Source organism: Lonchura striata, chromosome 1A (genome assembly GCF_050655825.1).
Source record: "Lonchura striata isolate lonStrDom1 chromosome 1A, ASM5065582v1, whole genome shotgun sequence".
Classification (NCBI taxonomy): Eukaryota; Metazoa; Chordata; class Aves; order Passeriformes; family Estrildidae; genus Lonchura; species Lonchura striata.
Window position 1 is genome coordinate 59,982,385 of NC_140741.1, and position 17,752 is coordinate 60,000,136.

Sequence of the window (17,752 nt, forward strand, 5' to 3'; positions counted from 1 at the left end):
CTCTTTTAAATCTGAGGCTACATTTGTCTATGAGTTTAGATGTAGGGAATGGGCCCTTAGTGACACTTTGGTGGCTCTTCTGCATGCGTGAGAGGAGGACACAGCTCCTGAGCACTCTGAACTGGGTGTTACAAAGTACAACTGACACCAAAGTACCGAGCATGATACTTCTTGTGCTTAACGCCCGTACCCTCCCCATCCTACCCTGTGGCTGCTTACTCAGCTGTACTGCAGGAGCTGACAGGTAAAAGCCACCTTCTCTGGAACAAAAACTGCCTTCTGGATGATCAGGGTTAAGCTACAGGGAAAATGAATACTTCTGGTCTGCACTGCTCATCTGACCTTGTTCTCTGACAATGGATGCATCAAGATCGTAGAACCATCACAGAATCACAGAGTGGTCTGGGTTGGAAGAGACCTGAAAGATCACCTAGTTCCACCTCCCCTGCCATGGGTAGGGATACCTTCTACTAGACCAGATTGCTCCAAGTCCCATCCAACCTGCCTTGAACACTTCCAGGGATAAAGCATCAACAGTTTCCCCAGCCAAACTGTTCTGGTGAGTCTTCACCCTCATAGTGAAGAATTTTTTTCCTAATATTTAATCTAAATTTACACACGTGTTAGCATTTCAGCACCAGTTGTGTAGCTCAGATCTTGATTTCTATACTATGGACATCTTAAATTGTATGCTATAGATCCAACCGATTAATGTTTCCCCAAAAGAGAAGCGTACAAAAATTTTATTCCCTAATAAAGGACCATATTAGGGCCACAGCTCTTATAGCACACAATGCTCACCTCTAAATCACCTGCATCTCTGATCTCCCAGTCACTCAGAGTCTACACAGGAGGAGCTGATTGTGTTTAATAGATATATCATTTGATCAGCATACAGATCCTTGCTCTATTGTCAGTTACCCTGAACCTAACCACTTCGGCTAAAAGCAATCAGAATAGTGTCTTCCATGGCTGATGAAATAAGGTTTACACAAAACCAAGTAATACACCTTTTATTGTGCCTAGATTGATCTGCAAAATGTCAGGCTAAAGAAAAATGTATTGATTGGAGTGATGCAATAGACCAAGCTCTGTATCAATACAGGTTTTTCCTCCTCAGAAAGGCCACCTTCCCGTAAACTGCCTATTAAGGTTTGACTATAAGGTTTGTGCAATCTTTTAAAAAAGTGTTAAATTGAATAGCATGACCCTTGAAAGTCTAGTTTAGTAACATTTCTGACATTTATTCTGGCATTTTTTTATGAGATACAGAGAAGATATAATAAATTGTGGCATATCTGAATAGTTCTAAGTTACCTGGAATTCCAGTTTAACACATCAGAATTCAGGACCTTGGAATTTACCCTGTCTTGCTGTTTCACTACCTTCTCATGCTCCTTCAGGCATAGATAATAATAAGAAATACCGCAAATTTAGTTTATTGCTTAGAGAAAGCCATTATCAAATTTATTATTGCTATAAACCTACAGATTATTATCTTTTTCACAACTGGACTAATGAGGCAGGAGAAAAGGCCTAGGGGAAGCTTCCTTTACCTGCTTGTTATTTACACGGTAGTCCAAGAATTCATTGTGGAAATACTGTCCTATGGACTCCAAGTCTTTCCTATTGAAAGGGTGTTTTGTATGCAGCCTGAAGCATCAGCCTCCTGTAAGTTAGGGATCTACAGGCTAAAACATTCATTTGAAAGAGCACAAACATTATATAAAACAGGCTGTAACAAGATGAAAAACCTTAAATGTACTAATTCTCACACTGACTTTCTGCTCAAGAGTACTTTTTGTGTTAATTTGTTATAGAAGTTAAACTGGAGAGGTTTAGTTTACTGGTTTAGGGTTTAGTTTAATACCAGAAGGTTTAATTATATCCATCAATGTCTTTGTGAGTGGAAGTCTGCGCAAGAAATGAAAGCCATTTGTAGCAAAACATACAGCAAACTTGGCAATCTTTGCTGTCAAAAGGACACCTGGGATCTATTCTGAACCTAACTTCATTCTTGAAAGTGGTTGCATGCCAGAAAAAAGGAAAATGAAATAAATAAGGAATTCAATAAGTAAATTTTTGCAGAGGACATGGGGAGAAATATGCTGAAAATGTCTTGAAGAAAACTATTTTTCTTTGAAGATATTACCAGAAAGGAGAAAATATATTAAAGAAAAACCTGCACAATACAGAAGAAAAAAATAACCCATTCTGAAAAGAAACAACCTAAAAAAGCAGTCAGAAAGTTTTGGGTGCAGTGCAAAGATGTTAAAAATACCAAAACAATAAGGGGCATAGAGACATCAAACTAACAAAGGTATAGTGGAAAGGAGAATAGGGTGTTCTAAAGGGAAAGAAAATGAGATTACCTTTTGACCATGCTTTGGTTATACCAGATGGAAGGGGAACTTTTCTTCATTATAGATCTGTATTTGAAGTACAGCTCCTGTCCTGTTAAAATGCAGTGGTGATTTCCCACAATCAAACCACCTGGATTCAACGTAGGTACTGCTTTCAAGACAAAACTGTCCTGCAGGAGTTGAGCTTTGCTTGAATCAACAAGAATGAAATCCATAAAGCCCTTTGTTATCCAGGAATTCTTAGTTTCTCTTGGATGCATGCTCACTGTCAGTATCGCAGCCTTCTGTTCAGTGTCCTTGCCACTTTTGGAGGGAGGTAGTGTTGGTGATAGTTAAAATATACACTGTGTTTCACAGTGAGTGGTATAAGATGTGAATTTTGCAGAATTTAGACACCACTGGACCTTTAGAGATGGCCACAGGGTACTCCTGCAAGTTGTGGGTTTAAGGATAGTAGTGGGCAAAGTAGCAGGTGTCTTGGTCAGGGAACTGGAACATCCAAGTGAGTGAGAAATAGTAATGTCTGTCTTGCCTCACACTGTTATTGCAATACTTGATTTATTTCCAGTCCTTTACCAGCCATTTCTTATGCTGTTCCTTAGCACTGGTTTCTGAGTACAGCAGTGGCCACAAGCCATGTTTATACAGGCTGTTTACTTGCTAAAGTTGTCAGCAGTTAAGCAGTAAAACATCCCTGCCTACAAATTGCTTTCTTGGCAGTAGTACCACTGTGTGTGTCTGTGCTTGTGTGGAGGTTGGTGTGGGGTCAGCCATACTCAAATACAGAATTAGTAGGCAGAGAGCAGACAAACAGTGTGATGCTGGTTAGCTCTGTAGCATGAGGTAGTGTCAGATAATGTGCTAGATCTGCAGCCTGCAGTGAATCAGGTGTGAATCTGATTCACAGTGTTATAAATCAAAGTCTAAGCAACTGCTGGGAGAAGATGCCTAATCTCATCAAGCATGCCAATAATGCAGCTGGTGTCTTGATTAGAACTCTTAGTAATTAAATAGAGCTTCTTAGAACATTCTCCACACTACGCTTTAAAAGGAGGTGCTTAAGAAATGTGTTGAGTTTGTGTGTATGATTATCACCTAGAGAACACATTCAGTGCCAAGCAAAAACCCATGTTCTACTACAGCTTGATGCTTGCTCTCCCAAGAATTACTAACTGCATGTCATTCCTCAGGAGCAGGAGGGACAACTGGCCACACTTCAAGGCAGCAGTTTTCTTTTCCTTGGTTGGAAAGTTTCATTAATGAAGGCTGAGAATCACAATACCACAACACCCACTTTGCTGGAGAGATGCACAGGCTGAAATAAGAATCACTTCCAGTTGCTTGTGTGACGCTGTTGAGGCAGGACGGGAATGAAAAGACTCTGACTCAGAAGGTTGTGAGAGTAAAACTCCGATTTATTCAAAATTCACTTCTCTTTTATACAGGGCATCATGAGGACCAACTCCATTGGTCTTGAAGTGAAAACAATCACATCATTGGTGCAGAGTGCTTGATGCACAGTGATAGAACTTGGCTATAAACAATGTGAACAACAAAAGAGATAAAAAATTATTTACATTATTTTCCAACAGATTCCCAGCTTTCTGCCTGGTTAGAAACTCTCCATTTCTCTCTTTGACTGAATCTGAGACCCACACTTGTGCACGAAGTTCAAGTTAGTAATTCATTAATGGAAAGTTGCATTTTTAAAGAACAGCAACTAAAAGACGGTCCTTGTTTGCAAAAAGGACAGCTTCCTCTGTTGTCCATGAAGGCATGTACTCATGAGGAACAATTCAGAGCACTGAATTTTGGATCTACTTGGGTTTGCTCTCTGGAAGACCTGCTTTTCCTCCACTGTTATAGAGGCACCAGTGGTGAGTTCCTTGGCTGACACAGGAGTGCAGGTTGATTATGTGTGAAGATACATCCCCAGGATTTCTCTGCCTTGCAGGTAGACATGACTGTCCAGCCCCTTGGACCTTGTCCAAAGCAAGTCACAAAGGGGATGTGTGGCCCCAGAAGGGGCTGTGGGTGATGTGTGCTCTTGATCATGGATGTAGCAGAAAACCTACGAACTGCACAAACAGTCTCCAGCACTAAACAGTCATGGGAGTTCTGCTGTTTGCTGCCACAAGGTGAATGCCATGACATCTGTATCAGGAGTTATATTTGTTATGGTTGTATCAGTTTGTACATGACAAGAGGGACTGACACAGTGATTCTTCATACACCTAAGAACGTTTCCTCCTCCCTGTCATAATCACACTCCACATATGGTTATACAACCCCCTCTAGAGTCAGACTCTGCACCTTCAGCACTGGAAAGCAATGGATGAGTTTCTCTCTCTGTAGGGAAGATGGTCTTGAGAGGCAGGTATGATTTCCAGAATTGCTTTTTTCTTTTCCCAAAATGCAAATTGAATGATCAGATTTACTTCCCTTGTATAAACAATATTTTCTGTAATCTAATCACAAACCAAATAAACGAAGTCATATGCTCTTATTTCAATTATCCAATTTTATTTCTATCATCATGATACAAAAAAAAAAAAAAAAAAAAATCATCATCTCAATCAAAATAACGTGTAAAGTGCAGTGCTTTGCTAGGAGTCCACCCTTTGTTTAGAGAGGTGAACAGGAGAGGCAGGGAGGGCAGGGATAGGAGGTAGGAGTGGCTGCCCAGAGTTTGGAGTGGAAGAATTGCCAATGAAAACTATGTCATAAATCTGTCTTGCCCACTGGGCAGCATTATCCCTTACATGAACTCTAAAGTTTGCTGCTGGCAGGGAGAACTTCACAGCCTAAACTTTAGTCTGGGATCCCCAGGAAATTGGGTACCTCTGGTGAGAATTTTTGTATTCTTTCTTGTAAAAAAAATGCTTGTGTTGGTAGCAGCTTGATTTAAAATGTTTTCTTGAAGCTTTATATTGCAAACTGGTTTTCTCTCTAAATCATAATTTGTTTCTGATTGAATCAAGGATGACAGGAATTCAGGATGAGTGCACTAAAGCTTTATTTGATATTGAAGAAATTGTTCTTCACAAATTATTAATTCTTCTAAATGATCTGTTTTATATTTTCTTAAAATAATTTTATTTATTTTTGCAAAATGAAGTGATAGGTGCTATTTTCAGATCCTTGTGTAAACTTTATGAAAAATGTTCTGGATGCATTTTTCTTTAACCTTGTTCTTTCTACAGTGCCAAAGTGCACCTAAAATGCTTTGGATTTGCTGCTTCTTTTCCAAAAAATAATTTATTTCTAGTAGAACAGATAAGAGGACAGGGGAAACAGAACTGGCTTTTTAAGAGGTCGGGTGCTGTTGCCAACAGGGAGAACAAGAATGGCCACGAGATGGTAGCAGTCTGTCAGAGAAGGCCAGGAGATGGATCTCAGCTTCTTTTCTTGATCCAGGGAGGCAAATGCACCCCATGTGCCTAGTACCATACAGTGGAACATTGGCAGTGTACAAGCAGAGCTATTTTAGAACATTCTTTTGAATTATTTAACTCTGAGGTGATCTCATGTGAGGTAAAGCAATAAAGAGTAGCACCATAGATTGGTGTGCCATGGCTCAAGCAAGGATGCCAAGTGCAAATCCATTTTAAAACTGCCAGCATAAGCTGACATCTGGGATTGTGTCCTGCTGTGAGGCCTTGGCTGGCTCATTCCATCCTCCTTTTTGGGCTGTCCTCGTGGCATCCAGGATGGCACAGCCCCAGGCTGCAGTGTGTTGACCTGCCACACACCCCTTCTGCCCTCTCGGATCCGTTCAGAGTAATACAAGGGGTTAACTTCATACTGCTTGGCATCGGGAGAGATCAGGTGTCATCCACTCTCCCCTGGCTGACATAAACTTCATGTTAACAGAAAACGACAGGGAAAACTCCATCATGTGCCCTGTCTGGTTTGACAGAAATGCAGTCATATGCCCACATGTGATCAGGATTAAACTTGTGCTGCAGAGTGATCTGGCAGTATGCAAACCCCTATTAACGTGCACAAACACACAGATTTGGGGGGCAAAAAGAGAAAGTTTTTACTTCTGTTGTAAGATAAAAGAAAAGGGGAGCTTCTAAAAGACTGCTGGGGCAGAGAACTGTGGGACTATTTTTGGTCTGGGTTGCTATTACCAGAAAAGATACAGGAGATTTTTCTGTAAACCACTTCACTGTGAATTCCAGCAGAATTTAATCCTTTTCTGATGCATGGAGTTTATGGGAAGGTGTGTGAAGGCTGGCAGCACTTACCTATCTTGTGTCTGTTCTACAGCATGCTTGAGTGAGGTTATTGTGTGTCAGCAGGACTTAACATAAAGGCAACATTCAACTTACAACATTCCGAAGTTAATTTGACTCTGCAGTGAAGACCAGCCCTGCTCTTCTTGCATTTCTATGCACAAATGCTAGTTGTGCTGCAAATAGCAACAGTTTCATTTAGGCATGATGCTCAGATGTGAATGCTCAAACACCTTCTAGCATGCAGTTTAAATATTTCAAAGCCAGCAAAACAGTATCAGTGTTTGTATTGAACCAACTTTCATGATTTGATCATCTGGTTACTGAGACCATAACCAACAGTCTGAACAGACTTTTCCTCTGTGAAGTCCAAGTTTCGTGTAAGTTTTTCTCCTCAGTGCTAATGATGTAAATACCTATTCATTACTCAGTAATACTCTCTCCCTGTAGGCAAAGGAGGAGTCTAAATGTCACTTCATGTCACAAAAATGAAGACTTGGTTTGTCTGAGGTGCCTTTCACCCCGTGCAAACATGCACACATGCTTTAGATTTCTCTCGGTTTCCATAGGACTATTTTTAGCAGCACAGTGAAACATGGTTATGTTAAACATGCTACAGAGAAGGTTCAAAATAAATCATGTCTCAAATTGACCTGATTATCTTCTTTGCTGTTTTCTTTTGGATATTATATAGCTCGCAAAGGGATAAAATGCTGCACTGAAAGTAACAGTTTCATTTGTTTCTCTCTGATGCAACCGTTGACACATTTTTCTATTTCTGATTTAATTTCCATGCTTTCCTTTGATTGCACAATTCTCAAAGGTTCATCCTCCATTTTACAGAAAGCAAACTGGTTCAAGAATATATATATATTACAGATACTTCTAGCTAAATAAAAGTAATATACTCTCTGGATACTTACACAACTGGCTCACTTAAATTCAGCAAATCTCTATGAATTTTTACAGGTATTCAAGAAGCTCCACATCAAGCAAGCTCCTTTAAATCTGGTTATTTCTGCTTTTTATTTTTTTCTGTTCTTTACAGACATTTTTTTCTCTTAGGCCATCTCACAGCATCACATCCCTGTGAATCAGCAGCCAATACTGATTCTTGTGTCCATGCTTAGGGTTTTTTTTCAGGTTTTTTTGGCTTTTTTTTTTGACTTTGACTTTTGACTTTTTTTTTCCAGTTCCATCTTTAATAAGCCTCCTGGGTTTTCTTTGAAGATTTCATTTGCAACTGCAAAGAAACCCTTGTGTATTATGAATCTTCTATGTGGATTAAAAATGTTTTAAAAGACTTTATTTTAAAGACTGAACATAAAAGTTCTTGAAGATACGTGGAGCTGGGTACTTGACACACACCTGAACTCAAACCTAGTACACAGAAAAAGTAAAAAATGTGTAAAATATTTTTCTGCTTTCCTTCACAAGTTGCTTTGAGCCTGTAGCAATGTTTAAATTCCTTCCTGTGTTCACAGAGACATAAAGGAGGTCTGTAAATATGTATAAATTAATATAATATAATATAATATAATATAATATAATATAATATAATATAATAGTCTAGTATAGTCTAGTATAGTATAGTATAGTATAGTATAATTAATATAATATAATTAATATAATATAATTGTATAATATTGTATTATTGTATAATAACTTATTTTCTTCCAAATGTTCTGGTTTTTGTATATATGCAGAAGTTTCTCCACATACTTGGGGAATAATTCTAATATTTTTCTTAAATCTCTTTTAACATCTTGTCTGAAGTTCTTGAGACATGTGGAAACAACCTGAGATCATCTAAAAGAAAATCTGAAATGTCATGGTACAAACCTGGCCTTGCAATGTCAGAAAGTTTGCAAACAATAATATATGCCTTTTTCTGAGGCAACTCTGTTTTAACAAAAATGCTTGCCCAAATCATGTTACTGTTCCAGCACATTCCCTTGAGAGAAATGGGCAATGCTGAGAAACTTTTGGGAATGGCTGGGGAAAAAAAAGAGTCACAGAAAATGGATGATGGCCACATGTGGATCTTACTGCTCCTGCACATGATCTTAAGAGGTCAGGAGGGTCTTTTTATTATGGTTGTGCAATGCTTAGCACAGCAAAGCTTTGAACCCTGCTAAAGGTTTTAGGATGCTATGGGAATACCAGTAAATATTGTGCTATTTAACCAATGGTTATTGTAGTGCTTTCAGAATTTGTTTTGTTCCCACAGGTTTTATTTTTATCCACATTCCTCAGCTATGTGTTGGTGTGACTGTCACTGTCATTGTTTTGCCATGATTGGTCTTCACTGCATTCTAGCCTACTTTATTTTTGATTTCTGAATATGGCACTGACCTCTAATCAAATGCAATGTCCCTGTCTGAGCTAGGCACTTTAGTGTTTTTCCCTTGCTCATGAAGGGTTAATCAGCATAGCTGAGATAGAGCACAGCTCATGTCATGCTGCAGCAGATGCCTGTGCTTGGTTGGATGAATACATCCTTCAGCTCCAGCGGTTTTATTGACTCCATCACCCTTGGCAGTCATGCTATAGATACCTAAAGCCAGGAGAGGTGAAACCCGTCCTTGGGGATGTACCATGCTGCCTGTGTAACTAAGCATGGGAAGATGATGTGTGGAGGGTGCTTAACCCAATCCCCATCAGAGGGCTGGGGGCTGCAGGGGCTGTCCTCCAGCCCAGCAAAGGGGCTCCTCTCAATTTTTCCTGTTCTGTGAATCTGTCATAACCACGTCCACAGAGCTGGCCACATCTAGGGCAGAACATGAGCTCCAGATAACAATTTCTCTCCCTGTCCTCCTTCTGCCACATCTGCCCCTATCCTCCTCTTCGGCTGATCCCTGCTGCTGTTCCCAGTTCTATTCTTGTGCCCATCTGGAGTGATTAGGGCCTGGTGGAAGGCCATTGGTAGCAGGGCTGATGAATTTCAGTGCTGGTACAGAGTCTGAGTTTGTGACTTGCAGCAAAGTTTGCCTGTGATTTAATACTCAGCCATCCAGGATGTGGATGCCCTGGGATAATCAGACTGTGAAGGGTCTTGTGTCTTAGAAAGACCTCTGTAAGATACAGTGCAGCCAGAAGTCTTCTTAATTCAGAGACTACACCCCAAAGTTGTAGAATGCAGGCTACTGTGAGCAGCAATATGACACCAGTTCTGGGAGGAAGAATGGCACAGAAATGAGGGGGAAGTGAGAAAATTAATGGAGAAGATGCTTTAGGGTGTGAAAAGTTTTGTTTTACAGAAGTGAAGGTGAGCAGACAGTATGTGCCTACTGATGGCAAGCTCTGATCCTACGGCACTGCATCAATAAGCAGAAGCATTTTAGAGATCAGCTGTCCTAATTGTGTAGCCTGTTAACATTTCCACAGCACAAGAGATGGAAAAATATTTTGTTATTTTCTCTTTTACTTCTCTGTGGAAACATATTGTCTAGAGGTGATGTGGTCTGTGTGAAATACTCCACAGAATAGTATAGTGATTTTGGGAGTAGCACATGGATGTTCTCTCTGTATTTCATAGCTCAGATGTACTGGGCTAGCTCCAGTTAGAGCTGCCATACCTGAGCAGTGCTGTGCTGAGGTAGCAGTCTGAACCTAGAGAGCAGCACAGTAGTTTCACTGGTGATCCATTTCTCTGCAGGAGAATTAGCTGACCAGGCTGCTGTGCTGAGGTGTTAGGCTGTTTCTCAAGGTAGAACTATTTTGCTGGGCATTAACTCTGCAACCTTTGCATCAGGCTCTGTTGCCTGTTTCTGCACCAGACAGAGCTGTGATATAACAGACAACATGACAAATACTAACACAGCTGAGGTTATTTTAGTCTCTCTGCAAGATAGCTGTACCCAGATTAGGACAATATGGAGTAGATCTGATGATGCTTAATAAGTCAAGAAGATCTGGGGCTGGCTGTGTAAACCAGCATAACAGATCTATAATGCAATATACAAAAAATTCAATAATGTTCCTACTTTAAAGGTAAGAGCAAAGCCTCTTGGCTCACTGAAATGACAGCAGCTCAAATAAAGTACCACATAAAAGGTAATGAAACCACTGCACTAGCTTTAGGCTATCTGGTATGGATGCTGCTGAGAAAATTGGTGCAGCAGCAAGAATTCTGCATGGATTGCAAAATGCTGCTTAGAAGCTATATAAAATCACCATAGGTTCACATTTCAGCTAGTTGAAACACAGTCCAGAAACTAGTATGTATGAAACAAGTTTCTGCTCTTCCTGGACTTTTCTACACTTCCTCCAACCTTGTATTATTTCTTCTGTCTTTTCCGTAAACATTTATTTATTTTTTTTCTAATGGAGTGACCATGAAATCAAAGCATAGTGGCAAGCATCTTGCTTGCTTTGATTGTTTGTGCTGGATTCTTTAGAAATAGTTAATGAAGTCCCTGCAGATTGTAGACCACAGACTGAAAATAATTTAATAATTCTCTTTGCATGTGCCTTGCAGGTTCCTGGGACACAGCATGCCCTTCAGCAGAAAAAAATCAGGGTCATGCCTCACAAATACTTTAGTAGGTTTTTTGAGACAGAAGGTGTGGTTTTTATGTCAAGACAGAGGAGTATGTATGGCAAAAAGAACCTGATAGACAACAAAAAGGCTAAGTGACGTTTAGAGTATGATAATTCATTATGTTCTTAATTTCTTTTTGCATTCAAAAATTTTCCTTTCGAGGTGAGAGGTAAGTGCATTTGTAGAGTAGAAAACACTAGTTAGAGTTCCTCTGCTGTGGCTAGGTTGGGTTTTTTTTAATGTTAAATTTGGGTTAGGAACAGTGTGTGACTGTTACTTTATTCTTCAGTTATTGTTCTAAATTTTGGCAAAGTCTTGAAGATGTTTATTTTTATAGATTTCAGAAAACAAAATAAATAAAAACAAGCTATTTGTATCTCTTTGTGCTTGTATAATTCAATGTCATGACTATGACTTCCTCTAGTCAAAACCAGGACCTAGCAGCTGTTTACTTCTGCAGCTGTGGAGAACTCAAATAATACTTGATAGTGTTAAAGGTACAAAAATTTTCAAAAAAAACCCCATTGTCTTTGCTTCCAGTAAGAGAAAGTTATTTATGCAACCAGCTGCCAAAAGATGAAACTCATGTTATAACACTGCATTTTTCCAAGCAAGCCCATCCCAGCAGCTGGGCAGGGGCTTACTACTCATTTTCCTACTGTAGGAAATACTTCCATGTAGGGAAAATTTATTCTGAGACACAAAGACATCATTGTGGATGAGCATCCTGGACTCTTCTGTGCTGTCTTGGCCCCAGGTACTGTGGTATTGCTCCCCTCCTGCATGACAGGGTGGGTTGTGGGAGGCAGCTGGACTCCTTATGCTCTGCAGGTATTACTGATCCTAAGATTCCTCCTCCATCAGCTTTGGAAAAACTTGTAAATGTCTCTATGGGTGGGGAACTTCCATGTGTTTCAGAGTCAGGAATGGGAAGCTCTGAAGGGTCTTCACTTGGCACAGCCTCACTCAGAATGATTTTGCCTCAAGGTCTGAGAAGCAGGAGCTAGTATGGCAGAGGTTTTAGGGCTCAGTTTTTGCAGAGACTCTTAAAGAATGCCATTGCCAATAAAGGAGCTCTAAAAAGTCCAATAAAAATTTAAGTGGGAAAACATACCAAAGTCACCCTTATTTTCTGTATTTATAGCTCCAGTTCTCCCAATAAACCAGAGACATTACTGTCTAACCATACAAGGCTGCATCCTCAGTAAGGAGATCTGTGCTGACATCTCCTGAAGTCTGGCATGGCCAGGAGCTGAGCACCCAGCCCTGTGTGCAGAGGGGAAGCCAGGCACAGTGACCCTTGCAGGAGCAGCAGGCAGAGCCAGCACAAGCACCCGGAGCCCCACGAGAGCAGGACATGTTTGGCAGCCACTGTCACCATCCTCCAAAGGGAGCTTAAGGGAGGCAGCTGAGTACAGGGCATGGGGAAGGACTGGGGAGGCTGTCCCCTCCCACTCCTGCAGCCTTGCCAACTCTAGCACTGGAACAGGAGCTCTTGCCACAGTCTGTGCATGCTACTGCTGACTGCAAATCTAAGACATGGCCTTGCTTCTGCAGCTGGATTTTGCTCTGAGGCAATAGGGGTGCCCTGGATACCCTCTTGTTAATGAAATGTGAAATTGGCTATGAATAAGTTAGTAGCATCTTTCTGTTTTGAATCCCTTGGGAATCTGCAGTACTCCCTCTGCTTCTGCTCTATCAAGCATGGACCCTACCTGCTGGGCACAGCACCTGCTGGGTTGATCACCCAGTTTCTGTCCTAAGTGTGTCCTGCCAGCTTTCCTGAGGCAATAATTCCCCTTAGCTTTGCTTTGAGTAACCCAGGTATTAGTGAGCATGAGTCAGTCTCCTCTGATTTGCCATAGATGGCTAAAATATTAAACCAACAGCTACCTCATCTTCTCTAAAATATTCCTTCTTGCTAATTATTTAATGAAGGCTAAGAACTTTATTTCTTTCCACAGTAAAGCCCTCAGCCCCATTGCTGCAATGAGCCTAAATGGATTTTACTGCTGGGATCAGCTTTCAATACTCTGGAGAAGCTGGAGGCTGACACTTGGAATGGTGATGCCTCAAAAACAAAATGTGGAAAGAGACTACTTGCTGGAAGAAAACACCATTCCTTGAAACAGTGCACACAAGACCACCTGAGCTTCTCCAAGGACCCAGAAAAGCTGGTCTTGGGGCCAGCTGCAGTGAATGTATGGTGACTTATGGGAACTTATGGGAATTGACTAAAGGTCAATTTTCAGCAGCTGTGGTTCTGATCCTGTGTGTAGAGAATGGCAGTGAAGTGTATTTTTTTAATCTTGAAACTACTGCTAGAACACAGTAATTGTAAAGATTATTTTATCTGCCCACAGGAAATTTACTTAACCAGCTTCCAGTAACTTCTACTTATCTTCACCATGTCCTATCTGAATTCTTTAAATACTGCTCCTAAGTAACACTGACTTAAAAACCACCCTCCCCCATATTTAAATTCAGAAGGTGTCCTAACCTCTCTAGGTAAGAAATAACATGGAGTTTTAATAGTTTTCAAGTAACAAGATTCTAAATTGGAACCCAGCAATTGCACTTGATGATCACTGGCCAAAAAAATGAATGATCACAACATCCTCTTCCTGGGAGCACCAAAATTAATAGGAATAGGGTACTTTTGTCAATGTAGTACTCTTGTCTCTTCCAAGGGAAGCACTGAGGAAACTTGAAGGTGGCATCAAGGAAAATGAGTTGGGGTTTTTTATGCATTCTGAGAGAGAAAGGCCACAGATCTATTAATTTATTTTTTTTTAGGTATGAGTGTTTATCGTGTGAACTCCTTAGCTAAGGGTAGCATAGATTGTAAAGGTTTCTCTAAGTTCAGAAAGTGTTTCTACTGCATCATGAAAGAAAAATTCACCAAGTGTTATTGTACACAAAGACATCATCTCTGGCTCAGGATGTCCTTGAGTGCAAATCACTGGAAGCTACCAGATATGTTAATGACATGCTGTAATATGTGTAATTTGTATCTTGTCCTTTGCAACAATTACTGGCTACAGCTGGAAACAAAGTACTGGGTCTGAAGGACTTTTTTTCTGATTTGGCAGAGAGTTTTAACTCTTGTGCTTTTCTGCACATTTCTAATTTTAATTAGACACAGCAGACAGCAGTGAAGACCTATTTTGCCTGTTCTGTAGCAATAGGCTCAAAAATTTGCAGTGTCTGTGTCAGGCTCAGTGGCATCAGTTTAACATACATGCCAATCTCCAATCTTCCAAGTGCTTTTTTATGAGTACACAGGTTACTGAATTCAAACCCAGCTCTTGCTCATGGAATCCCACCTGTGCACCAGTGGGCAAGCATGGGTACTAGACTGTCAAATATAGCTGGCATCATCCTAATGACATCCTGTACAGTTCTGACTTGAAAGCTTCTCCAGTGGTTCTTCGCAAGAGCTCTGAAATGCTTGGGCCACAGATATTGCCCTCAGCATATCTATCCACCTTCCTGTCACACACTCTTGATTTGAACATCATGTGGAAAATTGTTTCTGAGTTTCATTATTTCCTCTGTGAGAAATTAGCAATGTGGTTCTTATCTGAATTTGCCAAACCAGCCACTAGATATGATTTTACGTTTCTGCTGCATGTAAGAAAGACTCATCTCTTATCAGAAATACGTTCCCATGAAGACATTTCTGGGTCTGATTAAATGGCCTTTTGGTCATCTCTTTAGTAAACTAAAGAAGGGTTAAGGACCTCTGATGAAAAATAACAAAACTGTTTTGGGTTAATGAGTACTGTTCAGCAGCTGAGCTGTAGCAATGAGTTATTCTTGTGCTCTGAGCTTGCTGCAAGCAGAGACAGTATGTGCAAGCCTAAGTCACCATGAACTGTATTTTATTTTTCAATTGGAGCAGCCAAAGAGGTCACCTTATCTTACCCAGTCAGTGAGCAGCAACCCCCTTGACTTGGATTTGTGTCGGAGCTGTGGACTGATTTATCCTCTTTGTGTACATTCAGTGCCTTGTCACAAAGCTCAGGGGACTGAAGTGACTATGATACAGATTTCTCATTTTTAAATAAAGTCAAAGTGAAGACATGGGAAGGGCAGAGAATAGATTTTGCACTATTATATACCTCCCAGCCACAATTACAGTTTGAAAACAAGCCAGAGGATTTGTACTATTGGGAATACTTGGGACATTTATTTGAGGTTTAGAGAGAAATTCCAGGTGGTTCCCACAGTATGACTTTTCTCAGACCTTTGAAAGAGGTGATTTAAAATGTCCTCTGTAATTAAATAATTATAACTAGAAACAACTTCCCCTTGTTTGCAATTTAGTTATATTAAATTTGTCTCTATCATTTTAGTCTGAAGGAACTGGGAATCCACTTCATTATTGGCTTATTTGGAGAGATCAAGAAATAATGTTCTTCTGAGAGCTGGCACCCAAAAGCTCCAAGCTTCTCATGTTCTATCACCGTATCAGCCCTGGGCCAGGGTAGTGAAGGTAATATTTCTTCCTGAAGAGTTTATCAACAGCATCTCATCATCAGGGAAGCTAATTATTCTGGATAAATGCTGCTTGAAGTTCTGGAGTTCTTATGAGTGCAGATTTTACATACATAGAAAAGCTACTGTAAGAGGATATAAAATAATAAAGCCTTTTCAATCAGGTAGGTCACTGGTTTGCAGCAGGTTGGGGGTTTTTTTTGGAGATTGACCTGATCCAAAACTTATAGAAGTCAGTGCAAAAACTCCAAAGAGAATCCTGGCTTTAATTCAAGGAATTAAGTTGTATTCCTTAATGCCATAGGATATTATTGCACTAAAGAGCTTATTAAGATTAAAATGGGATTAGGCATTACTATGAATGAATGCAAAATGTTTACATGGCTGGGATAAAGCTTCAAAGCTTTATTCCACATTTCAGGGAAATGGTTCCAGATTGAAGCAAAGAAAAATATGTCGCATATCATAGTATTACACACAACCCAGTGCATGTTGTGCCTTCTAAAGTGAGAAACCTGGCACTAATGGTAGGACGTAGAACAAAAATCTTACTGTATTTTTCAAAGAAACAGTTCTTACTGAAGAGTGAAATGAAAATGTCTAATGTGCTTCAATGTTCTTTGTTTTGAGCTTGAGATTTTTGCTGGTTTTTTTAATAAGTATTTTTTCAGCAGCTGAAAATGCAGCATCTTGTTATCAGAAGCTTACAGATGGCTGTTAAACAGAGCTTCCTATATATTTAGCTTTGATATTGTAATGCTGAACATGAGCTGAGCATGAGCATGAAATTAATATGAAAAGAAAACTTACTTTCTATACATCACTACTGTATAGCTTGAGAGACAACAGCAATGGAGGTGGCCCAGCGTGACTGCCCTGACTCCTGGCAGCAGCTATGCCTGTTCTGTACCAGATGTTCTCTGCAGGGGATTCTTGGATGCTTTCTACAGCACGGTCACAAATGTACTATCAGAGCCTTCCCAGTTCCCATGGGGCCCATGTTTTTCCAAGGAAGGTATTTGTCAGGACTTCTTGATAACAGCTATTTAATATTTTGATGTTATTTTCAGACTGTTTTCCCTTGTTTCATCCTCGCTAATATTTGTCCTCCTTTGTTATCTATACCCTGCAGCTACCTCCAGGTGGGAATCATAACTACACTTGACTATTTCAGGGGGCTGAGCAGCTTCCTTGATGCCTGTGAAGTCCTTACTCCTCCTTTCTTCATTTTTGTCTACTCTTCATTCCCCTTCTACATGAGTTCAAAATACAGAACAGTTTATCAGATTCTGTCCTTAAAATGCCTAGAACTGAATGGAGCCTTGTGGATGGGGATGCAATGGTGTTAAAATCCCCTCAGATTTATCATACTGTAGCTCCTCATGGTACTCTTTCAGTACAGGCAGCTTTAGTTCAAAATTGCCTCCTTTGCTGACCATATTTCATTCCAATGTAATTGCTGTCTTGCTTTTCCTTTGCTCTTGTCTAAGACCGGTGCTTACCAGATCATCTAGCTTAAGGTTTGTGTTTGAAAGGACTTTCCCCAATGCCTCCATCTGCATGTTCCTCATCCCAGCGGTCTATGGGTGACCTGGCCATGTACTGACATTTTCAAGACTGACTATGCTGCACCTTTGCAGTGGCCCCTATTAGTGAAGTTCAGTATCCTCAGGCTGGAGTAATGCACTTGCTTGGAGACCAGGGTTATAACTAATTCATTCTTTCACAGTGATGTACTTAAAAAGTGCCTAGCATGGAAAGAGCTTGATCCCAGTGAATGTTTCTGGTAAAACTGCAGTTGCTAAAGCCAGATTTCATACAACTTGTTGTTTTCCACATGTTTGGCCTTCTGTTATTTTATTTCCCTTACTTTCAGACCTGTAGCCAGTTCCTTGGTGCAGACAGATGCAAGATCGCTATGCCCATGCCAGCAGCTGTCTGGATTATACAGATTTGAGCTGGCTTGAATCCAGATAGCTTTTGTAAGATGAGCAAATGCATTTGCCTTCTGCCTGTGCCTAGAGAAACCAATGTGGTGTTTTGATCAAGCAATGGGAGTTTGTGCCTCAGGACACTGGTGGGGCAGAAACCTCTGTATGGCTGAG